The 13784-nt window shown below is 44.0% G+C and overlaps 1 protein-coding gene across 1 annotated transcript in view; it reads right to left on the bottom strand.

Moving 5' to 3' along the window:
• The window catches only part of dok4 (docking protein 4), a 41756-nt gene extending 41347 nt beyond the window's left edge, over nt 1–409 (bottom strand). Inside the window, exon 1 of the mRNA XM_083697282.1 lies at nt 145–409. The gene's annotated coding sequence lies outside the window, so the exon portion shown is untranslated. The remainder of the gene's footprint in view (nt 1–144) is intronic.
• Nucleotides 410–13784: the final 13375 nt, after the last annotated feature.

Raw genomic sequence — 13784 nt, 5'->3', positions numbered from 1 at the left:
TATATTTTGATAACAATTGACAGCATAATAATTATATTTATCATGCAAAACATAAATAAAACTTGCTGAAAGCAATGCCTCAGAATCATCACAACAAACAACATTAAGAATGTTAATCGATTTTAAATCTCCAAAACATTTTACCTGGATGGCGAGCTCCTGAAGGGGCGCGGCGGGGAGGGTGTTGAACGCGATCACCGAAGAGTCCCTCGTCTCTCCAGCCTAAATTCAACGCTCCGCTTGTGACCTTCAAGCGGGATGGGCAGCAGCCACAACTGTCGAACCGAATTTGTAATAAATACAGTCTACGTGCACCTGACAATAATCCCACGGATCGGCAGAATGCGTTTTTGAAATGTGTGGTTTTATTTGAGGCGAACGCGCAGGGGTGTTTCGTTCTAGCGGCAGGCTCCTCTCTCTCCAGTCCGGCTGGCGCTGTTCAGTGTTGCACAGGCAGACAGAGCGGAGCTGAAAACAAATAGACACAAATTCAGCCAGCCACGTTTCAGTAGCGCCCCCTTCTACCGTAAAACTCAGAAGAGCTGCCGCATGTCAGATTTATTCATCCTTTCGGCTGAGCCATTGGCCACATTCATAGTGGCCACATTCATTGGCCACCATATCAGTAGTTTACATTATACTGAAATTGCGAAATTATTGTCAGCACCTTAAAATCTCCCACGTGTAGGTTAAATATAGGCTGTAAGTATGTTTGGCCTTTTCTTTAACCTAAATATAACAGAATACATGGTCTCTGTGTATGGACTATGTGGTTGAACACATGTTTATAGCGAACCTCAGTTATCAGGATGCGCATGGGAACTTTTACGCGCCAGTGATGGTGTTATTATCATCAATCAAACCTGGACTATCAGATATCACAGGACAAATATGGGCGTAACCTTCGCTGTTGTGTATGGCTGACTGCTGTTGACTGACGCATCACTCACACTGGGGCAGTAATAGAGAGTTTGAATGGGTCAACGCGGAGGGAGACTCAGGGGGGGTGTACCACATAACGGAAGTGATGGATCATTGCAGGATGAGCTAGCTGCAGTTGCTAGCTACTACAAGTGCTGATGGGGAGTTTTTATGGCATGGCCCCACTGCACTACCCTGGCGAGGTGCTCCTCATCAGTCACTGTGAAGGGTAATCAATCTCATGGTGAATCAGGTGAGAATATTAGCAAAGAAATGCAAAATAATGATAGCATACTGGCGGGTCATCAACACTGCCACATCTGTTTCACTAGGGGGCTATTTCCAGCTATTCTCCCCATAGGGACATTTAAGGTAGGTTACAGTAGGTTACACACACAAACTAGTCCAAACACACCGTGTTACAGTGTGATGTAAACTCAGCTATTTGGCTTCTCTGATCCTCAGTTTTTTCATGAGACGCATGTGAGAAAGCATGTCACTGATATTGCAGGTATGGTCTCAGCATCATAGGGACCTCTGCTCTCAGTGTCACTCATGTGTATACGGTAAAATAAATGCTTAGGCTGCAACCAAACCATTCAAACGTAGTCAAGTGTAGAATAGTGTCCTTCTCCTGCTGTCACATTCTTGCATGCCAACCAAGGACAATTGGGAAAATGGAGAGCTCAGTCTTTGCAGGAGACTGGACAGGACAGGAGAGTGTGTAGCCAAACAGCTGCAGTCCAATGGACAGGATGAAAGGAAGACAGGCAGAGACAAATGAGAGAGGGACAGAGTGCTGATAAACACACACACACATACACAGAGAGAGAGAGAGAGAGAGAGAGAGAGAGAGAGAGAGAGAGAGAGATGGTGGTGATTCATATCCATTACAGACTTAAGGAGGATAAACAGACATAGATGATACCTCCGGTCAAGACAAACATATGACTCACTAAGGCAAACAGTTTGAACAAAGGAACCGTACTTGGGGTTTTAGGCAATTTAACCCCTGTGTTTGTGCATGATCGGATGAGGCAGTCCGTAACACAGAGGTATGCAGAAATGTGTTGTGGGGCTGGGTAGGTAGAAGTGTTTGGGTGGTTTTAGGAGGGGTGTGTGGGCATGTGTGTGTGTGTGTGTGTGTGTGTGTGTGTGTGTGTGTGTGTGTGTGTGTGTGTGTTTGAGGGGGGTACCATAGGTCCAGGGTTTCAGAGGAACAGAATAGTGATGACACAGTGGAAACTTCAGCTCCCCCCTCTCCTCTCCTCCACCTCTTTGGCGTCAGTCCTGGCAACCGAGGCGCAGGAAGTGATGAGCAACAGAGCAGCGGAGTCTCACAAGCCCAGAGGAAACAGGGCTCACTGCTTACGGAACACACACACACACACACACACACACACACACACACACACACACACACACACACACACACACACACTGACACTCCCTCTCACTGAATCACTTCCCAATAGTGGATCCTTCAGTTCATCCTTCCCCTTGTGTCTCATACTGTATGGAGTAGTGTTGGTCTCTCACTCCATGTGCATACAGGATCAACTGCATGCAGTTGGTTCATTTTACCTGTGTAGGAGTTACTGAAGGTCCTCCATTAAAGGCTCGCATTAGTCATGTTGACGTTTTTTTGCTGATATATGACATCCTGGTGCTGCACAATATGTTTGCACCATGATTAAAGTGGGTCAAAGTATGTGTATTTTGGGGCGATACATTCTATTTTATTAAATTAATATGATTTTCCACATGCCGTGATGTATGAGTCCAGTCCAGGTGAAGTACAATGACATGCTTACGTTCTTTTAAAGATTCCCTCGAGTGTACCTGAGTAGGACAGATGGGTGGGGAGTGGCTAGTTGCACAGGAGGGGAGGGGTTAGACAGAGAGGAGGGCAGGGAATAGAGACGAGGGGAGGGCCTAGTTGGAGAGGAGGGAGGGGTTAGACAGGGGATGAGGGGGTGTACACAGAGGAATCTGTCCAGAGGGAGACTGGTGCCGCTGAGCTGATAAGCGTCTGTGATAATACTGACAGAGATGATGTGGGACAGAAGACAGACGCCAGGACAGGCACTGACAGGCCTGCATGCACGCCAGTGTACACACACACACACACACACACATTTAGTACAGATATGTACACACAACCAGACAAGTACACGCATAGTACCTCATGGGAGGAGTTACTTAGTTTCTGTTTGTGTTAATTTACGGTATCATCATCTCAGTATGTTCTAGCATCTCCACCATAGTGGTCTAGAGAGAGGAGGAGGAGGACCCTGGCTCTGTTTAAAGAGGCTGTGTGGTACTGCTGATTATTTCATCTGTATTAGAACAGAAAGATCACAGAATGACCTGAGGGTAATAGTACATGTGTTTCCCTCTGTAACCTTTAAAGAACAACTAAAGAGGAAAACAAGTGTGCACATGCACAGACACACACACACACACAAGCTCACACACACTCTCTCTCTTCCTCTCTCTCTCACACACCCACTCACACACACACACACACACTCCTAATTGAGTGCAGAGGACAAACACTTTGGAGCCACAGCAGCAGCAGCATTCTAAAGGCATCCAGTGTGGGACTTTCATAAATGAGTGTAATCGGGGCCATATGGTACGGTTTGAGAGCCAGAGCAGAGTGTCTGGGAGAAATATGACTCGCTCCTCCACATTTCACACGCTACTGCATCGGGCTTGAGTGTGATCAAAAGCATACATTACAACAATGACAATAATAATCCCTACATGTACTGTATTATCCTCCTCTCTTTGAGTAGAAGGCCCTGTTTGAATACTCTTGAATACTCCCCCCCCCCCCCCCACACACACACACACACCTCTATGAAGAAATCTCTGACCCGACACGAGTTGGTTGGCGAATGCAATGCAGTGGAAAGCTTGCTTTGACCAATCCTATCACTTTAGATCAGCGATGACTTAAAGGAAAGAATGAAGAAAGAATGCATTATATTAAAGTAATGAAACAGTGTCCTCTCCTCAGGCCACACCAGGCCGATACTTGCACACTGCAATATCTTGATGCTGACTGGTCTGAACACAGTCATTCCCCCAGTTTCCCTTCCAAAGTCCAACTGTACTAAGAGGAAAATAAAAATCAATTGAACGCACACACAGAATTAAAAATAATAACGACCATAAACCAAAACGGCAGGCAATTTGTGACCTCATTAAAAGCCGCCATCTCATTAAGAAGGCTGTTTTCGCATAAGATTTCTTTATTTAATCACCCGTTGTGAACAAAAGCACCCATTCAGCACAAGGCCCTACAACAACAGCACGGGTAATGTAATGTAATCTGCAAGCTAAAACACACACATATATGCATACACACACACACACACACACACACACAAACACACACACTGCCAGTGGTTAAGAAAGAGCCCAGAGTCTGGAGAGGGTGTCAGGGCTGATCATTCATACCTTCCATTCCTCTAGTGGGCACTACAATGTAGCTGTTAATGAAATTGACATAAGTATGGATCTAGACTAACTGTCGGACATCAATTTGCCTTACCCGCGATTCTCACTCAATATAAATAGAAATCTATTGTATATCTGATATTTGTTCATATGATCAATTCCTGCTCCCACACAGTCACCCAACGGTTGCATCCTCCTCCCACGCCTCCTCCTCCTCCCCCTCCTCCTTCTCTCCCCATCCCACTTCTCCCTCCTGGCTGTGTGTCTATACGGGGCCCACCAAACCAACAGCCATTAATCACCTTGGTAGAAAAGAGTATTCCCACGAGAGACAATGCTCCAACAGTCTTTACTTTAGCAGGATTCCTCCCTATTACTCCTTAAGCCATCCCTCACTCTTTGTAAATGTTGATGAACAATCACAGCAGTGTGACAGGATAGAACATCAACCAAGTATTTCACGTCAGCATTCCATTAATTAATCAGATCCACAAGTGTAGTGATGGATTGAAACTATGTGTTCCAATAACCATACTATCATACTGTACTACTTTAAATGAAGCATTGTACTATAGTGACCATGCATTCTGAATACCGTGCTAGAGTGGATATTCAAACCTACAGTAGGTTGCGTATCAGATTGGAACACTAGATACAGTTAATCTGTTCAGATGGGGTATTTGAGATTGGAGATTGAGTGTGTGTGATGGGGTAAATATCCTGTTTGTGAGTGGCTGACGTTGACTATGCATCATTGAGTCTCTTGGACTGTGGAATTTGATGTGGTCTATGTAGTAGGCGTGTTTGAGTGTGTCTGGGTGAAAATGACTTGCCACTTATCGAGCAAATCCATGTCATGTCGTAAAGTCTTTGACGACAAGTCTGGTTCCAGTCCAGTCCTCTCTCCCACATGTAGTCTAAACAGGGTCAATCTGAGTCTGGTTCCAAGTCTCTTCTCTCTTACTGTACCGCAGTCGGCACAATGTTAGGGAATGCAGAGCCAGAGCTGCATATCGTGTTACCATGGCAATCTATCTCGAAATGAAAGAACTAAACTCCCTCAGAGTGGGAGATCTGACTCTTCAAAGGATTGATTTGTCATAACGAGAACGTTTTCATTTAGGCTACGACTGCTCTCTGAAGAGAGTCACAGTCGAGTTAAGTCAATGTTTTTTTGCGACTTCAAGCCGCAGTCTGAAATGTCTCCAGTCATTTCAAATTATAAAATATACCCCACTTCTAAATACCTTAATGAGAGTACTAAAACTGTCTTACCTTATCATAACCAAAACAACAATGACCTATTACTTACTTATTATAAACATTGTTTATGTTTTTGTTGTCATAGGTGACATTTTGGTTTGTGTGTGAGGGAGATGTTCCAGAATACAAGAGAAGGTGGTTGCAGTGGAGCGTGAGAGTGGTGTGAATGAATCACAAATAGATACAGATAAACAAATAAACACACCACACACTCACTCATGCAGGAACATGAGAAGCCTTGCGCTAGACAAGCACACACGCACGCACACACACACACACACACACACACACACACACACACTGCAGTGAGAGGTATTCACGATTCACTGCTTTGCTATACATCATTTCCTTTCTTTTCATTTTCTCTCATTTTTCATGATCTACACTCCTCTCCTCTTAAGAGAATAATCCATCAGCTTTACCCTCAGCATCGGAAATGAGCCTGGGTTATTGGTTAAATATTCTCAATATGTTTAGAGTGACATGCTATTATACGTGGCATATCACAATGTATTAACTTGTGTATGTGTTAGAGTGTACATGCCTGTGTGTGTCTTTAACATGTCAGAGCGGAATATATTCATTTCTGTGATGGCTGTGTTTGAGATTGCGATCTATGATGTCAGTGAGAGTATAAAACACTATTTGTGTACTGAAGGGGAAAATTACTTTGACTTTACTTTATTGATCCCACATGGCAGCAAAATACATGACTGAAATACACATGCATTTACAACATTAAAATGCACAATACACATATTTAAACCACATGGATAAAAAACAACAACATATACAGTACACACATTTGGCAGTACAAATGGCTACTGTCCATTAATGTGTGTCCAGGATGGTATTGCTTCCTCCTCAAGACAGAGAGCATAGATATACAGTATCATGAGCAATGTACAGGTTGAGCAAAGGCCATGCAGTGTAGCCATGTGACTGTAATCCTTTGGTAATAATTGATATGGTTCCCTGTCCCAGTCCCACAACCATCCGCTACCTTACCCTACACTTACCTTACCATAACTTACCTTACTATAGTTGCTTTACCTTACCATACCCTGCCGTTCCATAACTTACCCTTATTCCGTGGGGGAGCTCACACTTAGTGGAGTGGATTTGAAGAAAATTACTTCCCAGTCGGAAAAAAATACATCGAGATAGATTCTCTTTGTTGTTGTATTGGGTCAGCTGTGCAACAGGCTTCAAATTCACAAACACTAACTGTCACTACATTTATAAAAAATGTATTGCACCAACAGGTAAAACAATGCATTTCTTCAAAAAGATATCAAGTGGCAATCAAGAGGGAGTTTCCCAATATCAGCTGCTCTCTTTAAAACTGCATGAGTGCAAAGGCCTTATGGATCAGATCGATATTGTGAAAAAGGACCTGCTCTGTGCTGTGTTTTCTCTATGGTAGGTTTTCTCCTCGCGGCTCAGCCAGGATGGTAAATGCTACCATTACTGTTGTCAGGTCAGTTGATATGCACAAATGGAAGCTTGCCAAACTTTTTTTTAATGTTTTTTTTCTTTTTGAATGCTGTTATCTTTTTGGGTAATCTTGTATCAGCAATGGGAGTGTTGTTTTCTGATAATAAGCACATCTATTATCTGTGTGGGATGATGGATGGGAGGAGAGGAGGAAAGCAACTCCTGCAGCATTATGAATTAAAGGGCCTTTTGGCCGCAATGCAAGATTCACTCGCTGGCACTGAATCCATCTCTCTCTCTCTCTCTCTCTCTCTCTCTGATACACAGGAGAACACTAGCCTCCATTCTGCAAGGATAGAAACATGCTCACACAGAGATAGAGTAATAACACACAATTACTTAGTTTGAAGACTGTGTGTAGTCCATGTACAGCATGCAGTCATGCATGAACATGGCCTCTGTTTGGTGGCATTAATGCTCAACACTCCCACTCTTTCCAAAACAGTGGGTGAGCGTTGCACTAATGATTTACAACCGTTTTCACGCTGGTGATTTCAACCTCTGGGTAGCCCTGGGGCTAGCTGGGAGATCAGGGTGTTAAGACTGCATGTTGAACCAGCGGCGAAACCCTCTTAAACCAAAACAGTAGGGCGAGGTACTCACTGTTAGCTACCCTAACAGGTTGAAACAATAACGTTAAAAACAAGTTATCTTCTGGTAAGTCAAGTATAACAAGTATCCTCCCCTGTATGACTATGAGACAGAGAGAGACAAGGACTGTGGTTATTATTATTACAATGCATGACAACACTTTGAGGAGAGGCTGAAATGTCACGACAGCGGCACTCACCAGTGTCCCAGCATGCATTAGACCTGATAAGAGTAAAAGGGCCAATCTCTACTGAGATCAGGGCATGGCCACAGCATAGCAGATAAGCATCGCAGAAATCATTTTAGACTCGGAAACAACACACGTGAGGTGACTATGGAGAGAGAGGGAGAGGGGTGGGGGGGTGGGAGGGGGGCAGAGATGGTCAGAGAGACAGACAGAGAGTGAAAACAAAAGAGAGTTTTAGTAGGGGGTCTATTTTCAGCTGGATCTGACCACAGCACTCCAGAAAAGTGCCTTAGTTAGTCGTCACCGTCTTCTGAGGTGGCTGTCTCCTCAAATGTAAAGGTTGCAAATGTAACCCAGGTTCTCTGAAGGACATGAGGGAGACTCCTCACGATGAGGACACACTCTCTTGTGTACCTTTCGCTGAAGACCTGTATTCAATCACGCCTGGTGCAGCATCAGTGACTATAACCCCTCCTACAGTGCTGGCCCACATTGCCACGTCTGTCTCTAGAGCTGCTCTCAAGAGAACAATGTCATTGACGTCTTCAATCTCCTGCTCCACTACCCACCCCCATTTGCCTTCACTACTGCTTACTATGACAGTTACTCGTTATTTTTCATTATCATGCAGGCCAATCTATTCTCCTCTTACTCATTCAAGAGTCAAGGGAGGGCAATAGTCTGTCATCCACTCCTCCTCCTCCTCTCACTCCCTCTCTTCTTCTATCTCTCTCCCACTGGGTGGAAGTGATCCTATGATTGACAAGCTGAGTCAGTGACATATGGGAGTCTAGCTGTGGGGTTGTGGGGAGTGTGTTTGTGTGTTTGTGTGTGTGTGTGTGTGTGTGTGTGTGTGTGTGTGTGTGTGTGTGTGTGTGTGTGTGTGTTAGTGAAGTTGCAGAGCCCCAAGCACAGGGGAAGTGATTAATCTATATCAGGAGGAGCTCAGAGGAGGGCATCACAAACATCAGCCTGCTATTTGGGCTGGCTAACAGGTCCCACCGGGCCCAGTGTGGGGAAATGAGAAACCCAGCGCCAAGGCCACGGAAACAGTCACTGGCGACCGCAGACTGACAGCGACATCAGCACAGCTTGTTAGGGGGGGCTTCATTTATCTGGCACACTCAAACACACACACACACACACACACACACACACACACATAATCTCTCTCTCTCTCTCTCTCTCTCTCTCTCTCTCAACAAAGATACATCAAAGCCGAGCTCAAAAACACACTACTGTATATGAGCATGGCACAGTTTGCCGCAGAAGAAGAGAGATTGTGTATGAAATAGAGATGTTGAATACTCTTGACTTTGGGCGTGTGGCTGGTTTGGATATACATAAGCAGATTACTGTCTGAAAGCCAAACATTTTTGGAGAGTGGTACTGTACATATTTGGCAGAATTTAGAAATGTGCTGTCTCGTGCTATTTCACTATGACTCAACTGTCCACCACTGCATGCTTATTCAGCTCTGCTATCCAGCACCTGCAGATACTCACTGCTTATAAACACAACACTGCAGACTTTTGATACATTGTCTATCGTCTGTTCTCTTTCTAACCTTACTCTCTTGAAAAAAATTAAGAAATAGAATAAAGCAAGTGCTTCATCATCTATTGCGTTGTGGCCCAGAAATGGTCTCAGGTGGCAATGATTTCCTCTTTTTCGATTAGAGGGAGTTTTAGTATGAAGAAGGCATTGAATATTTCATGGGCTCAACTCTGCGGCTTGCGCTCACGCCATTCTCACTGTTAATGATCATTCTGAACCAGGCTGGGGGAGGGATGAATAAGGGAGGGAGAGAGAGAGAGAGAGAGAGAGAGAGAGAGAGTGAGAGTGAGCAAGAGTGAGAGATGTTTGTGTCTGTGTGCGTGCGTGCGTGCTCTGGGTACTGTATTTCCTGGTAATGATTCCATCCCGACACTTGAAGACAAGATGGCTCTCTACTCCCTTATCATATAATCACAGGCAGATGCACATACATTACTGGGTGTGATTAGCAGTGGCATTTTTAACCCCATGCCAGTGAAACCACAGTCAAACAAAACACATCACCTATCATGAACGCAGTTAGATATAGCCTACATCAAGACATAGCCTATGAGAAGAATATATTTTAAGATAAACATTTAGAAATATGTTGAATATGTCTTTCTCATGGGCACAAACATGCAGCTTTTCTTTCTAACATGTTAGCTTTCTGTTTAGCTATGACCACTTTGCTCTGTGACTACTTTGGCCAGTCCAATTTGCACGCAGTAGACCCCGGGGGAAAGCAATAGTAAAGATGCTGCAGACATCTAAACAATAAACAAGCCGCCTCTGGCAACAGCGTCGCTCATCAACAAGCTGGCTATGCAACAGTGTAGCGCAACCAGCCGTCTGCAACAGTAGCTCATCAACGTTGAGGTAGGCAGGTTTTGACGATTTCTGGGAAATAACATTTCAACTGTAAAACCATGATATATTTTGGTATTTTCGCGTTTGCAAAAACAAAAATATATATATATATATATTCGATTTGCTAACGGTAGGATACAATGATATGACAAGGGTGATGCTTAATTCGCACAACAGCGCCATCTGCTCACCAATGGCCTTGAATGATGAAACACCACTGGTAATTAGCATGTAGCAGAGTGAGAATGACAGTAAGTAGAGGTGTAGAGACAATATCATATTAGCTGTAATTTTACCAGAAGAACAAATTGTTCCTACTTGGAGATCTTATTATACGAGTCTGGCTAAATTTATCTACATTCTCAGTTTATATGCATTCTCAATCAGGTGAAACATCATAAACCTCTCTTAGCCACAGAACAAATCAACTAATCGATACATCATATTGTGTATGACAGAAGCTTTTAGTTTCCAAAAGGAGAGGAAAAGAAGGAAGGGAAAGGAGATTAAGAGAGACACAATAGTGTGCTATAATTGCAGTATTTTAGTACCGAGCTCAGAGGTGATGCAACAGTGGCGCACTAGCAGTTGTTGTTGTTGTTTGTGGTTCTCTGTGTGGATGAGTCAGCCACGAAAAAGAGTATCAACAAATAAACGACAGATGGAGGGATCACAAACGACCAGGCTTTTGGGGAAAGAGAGAAGTAGAGATAGAGAAGATGAGGTCAGGGGGCCAGACACTAGAGTGAAATCAAAGAGCAGGCGGGAGAGTGAGGAAAGGCTGAGAAAGAGAGACTTGTTAGAGCTTTTAAGAGCTCTTTATTCACCACTGATGTTAATCAACAAAGAGTGTCAAATACTGTACATGTATACACAACTAAAAGAGAGAGAAAGAGAGAATGTCTGGGAAACCCAGAAGAGGGAGTGATGCAAAAAGAGAAACAGGTTTAAGGATAATCAAGGGGAGAAAACAAGTCAATCTCTCACACACACATATGGTATAGTACACACTCCACACCATTCCACTCCACTCCATAGACATACCAAAGCACTATATATTCATGTAACTGGGCCACACTGTTGTAAACAATATTGCTTCCTCATACCCCAAACTTACACAAGTCTTGAACCTGCGTACTCTGTATTGCCAACACACATGACCATCACCGAAATTCCTGATGTTCCTGACAGCACCAAAAAGCTCGCGATATTATTCAACTTGAGGAGTGACTTTACCATGCTGACCTGGTTACATTTATGTAATACTATTAACTCTACATCCACACTGAATAAACAACATCCTCAGCAGTAGCCTTAGAAAACTGGAATGAAAATGTTGCCACTGTAGCCCTAGACCTGTATTTCTGTCTCAATCTCCTCATCAGTGCATGCATGTTGGCTGTGGGGCTGGGCATCAGAACTGAGGGGAAACTATTGTCTACTACGGTAACAAAGTTATGATCTAATGAACAATGTGGTTCGGTGTCTGTGTGTATGTGTTTGTTTCTGTGTGTGTGTGTGTGTGTGTTTGCAAGAGAAAGAGAGGGAGAGAGAGAAGGAAGGAGGGAAAGAGAGGTGGGAGGTTGCAGTGGTAATTAACCCAGGAGTCAGAGTTTAAACAGACCAATAGAGAAGTTTTCCCTCTCTCTGTGCAGTGGAGATTTGTTTTTGCTCGTCAGCACATTTGTGACTAGTTTCTTCCCTTCCATAATCCGCTAAAGGAAGTTTCCTCTGCTAAATGGAAAAAAAGTCCAGAATGGCAGAGTAGGGGTGAGGGCCTGGGGGACACAGACAGACACAGGCTTAAATGGAAGTGGCACACTCCTCCTCGCTCTGCCGTCGGCCACATGAAACGAATATCAATAATGTCCCCAACCTCCCTGACCGCAAATATGTAAGTATTTCCCACAGGAAGTTCTCAAAGACATGAAACTGCCTTCCAAATGGTCAGTAGCCAGAGGTGGGTTCATAAGAGAACAGAGGAAACAGTACAGTAATAACAGTTCCACTGTAAACAACCTACAACCTAACTAAATCTTCAATATTACATTCTCCATTACACTTCCTCCAGTTTGTGCCTTTCCAGATTTTGTGGACTTGTTTACTTTCCTTGTGTATGTTCGCTTTGAGGTTTCCCCTCTCCGTCCACTAGCTTCGTTTCACATTGTGCCAGGTCGTAAGTACCCTCAGAGCGCACTTAGAACGCCTTTTTATCTCTGACGCGGTGCTGTGGTAATGTTTTCATTTCCGTAACACACAGCGCATTTGACGTACCGCTGGGCACGCCTTGCCATCTGTCACTGTGGGCTGATAGCAGAGCTAATGGACTGGGCCTCTGCTCCACTCTAACAAACACCACAGCCAACGCTGCAGAGCCAGCCATAGGGCCCAATGCACAACTTTATTACTTACTCTTTCTCTTTGTTTCTCTCTTTTTCAAGTATTGTATTCTCCAGTATCCATCAGTGAATCTATCAATCTACAGTATCTATCTATCTATCTATCTATCTATCTATCTATCTATCTATCTATTGTACAGTATCTATTCATCTATCTGTCTATGCTCTCTTTTGCACTCAGTCCAGTACTATTTCAAAATGAATCTGTATTTTTTTTTGTAGAAATCCACTCATCTGTAAACTTCTCGGCCTCTCCGAAGACGAGAGACGTATATTTAATCATGCATCAATCTTTTCCAAGTGCGGCGTCGAGGGGCCGTGGGAACTCTGACAGACGTGATTCACGACCTGAGAACCCCCGCCCCCGGAACTCTTGGCCAAACACCTCATACTACACCCATCCTTATCTGCAGTCTGGATATGTTTGTCTTGTATTCTATTCCTTTCGAGGTGTTTTGATGATGAGAGAGGGGTAGTGTGCAAGTACATCCCTTAGGCAAGCAGTATTGGCATTGTGTATTTTCAGGCTGTGGTTGTAGAGATGTGGCTGTCCTTTATGTAGGAGCTGGACTGATGTCATGTGACAAAGCAATGCTAAGCTATGCTGTTGCGTCCATTCACCCTCTCCATACTGTAGCCCACTCCTCACACCACACTAAACTACGAGAAAGTGTGCGTAGTACCCACTTGTGATATCTGACCTACTACTAACTAGTGGCCCTCACATGGCACATTTCAAGGTCAACAGTGGAGCTCTAATGGTTTTGTGTATAGGGACCATTTGGTACAGTACATCCCTCTTGTTCACTGGCAGACTAAAGGGGCCCCTGGGTACTTTATAGAAAAATGAACAGCCAACCCACACAACACCAGCACATAGCGAGTGGAGGAGGTGGAGGAGGGATGAGAGCTTGGGTAGATTGTGTGTTTCACTTGTTTTGACATCTGTAGGTTCAGTACCGAATCGCTCTTACATTTGTGCATTCACACAGAGGGAGTGTCAAGACATTTTCATTTTCGATATTGCTAGCATTTCATCCCCATACTCCTAC

Source organism: Argentina silus (assembly GCF_951799395.1).
Source record: "Argentina silus genome assembly, chromosome: 2".
Taxonomy (NCBI): domain Eukaryota; kingdom Metazoa; phylum Chordata; class Actinopteri; order Argentiniformes; family Argentinidae; genus Argentina; species Argentina silus.
The sequence above is the reverse complement of the archived record's forward strand: the minus strand, read 5'-3'. Positions and strand labels throughout refer to the sequence as shown.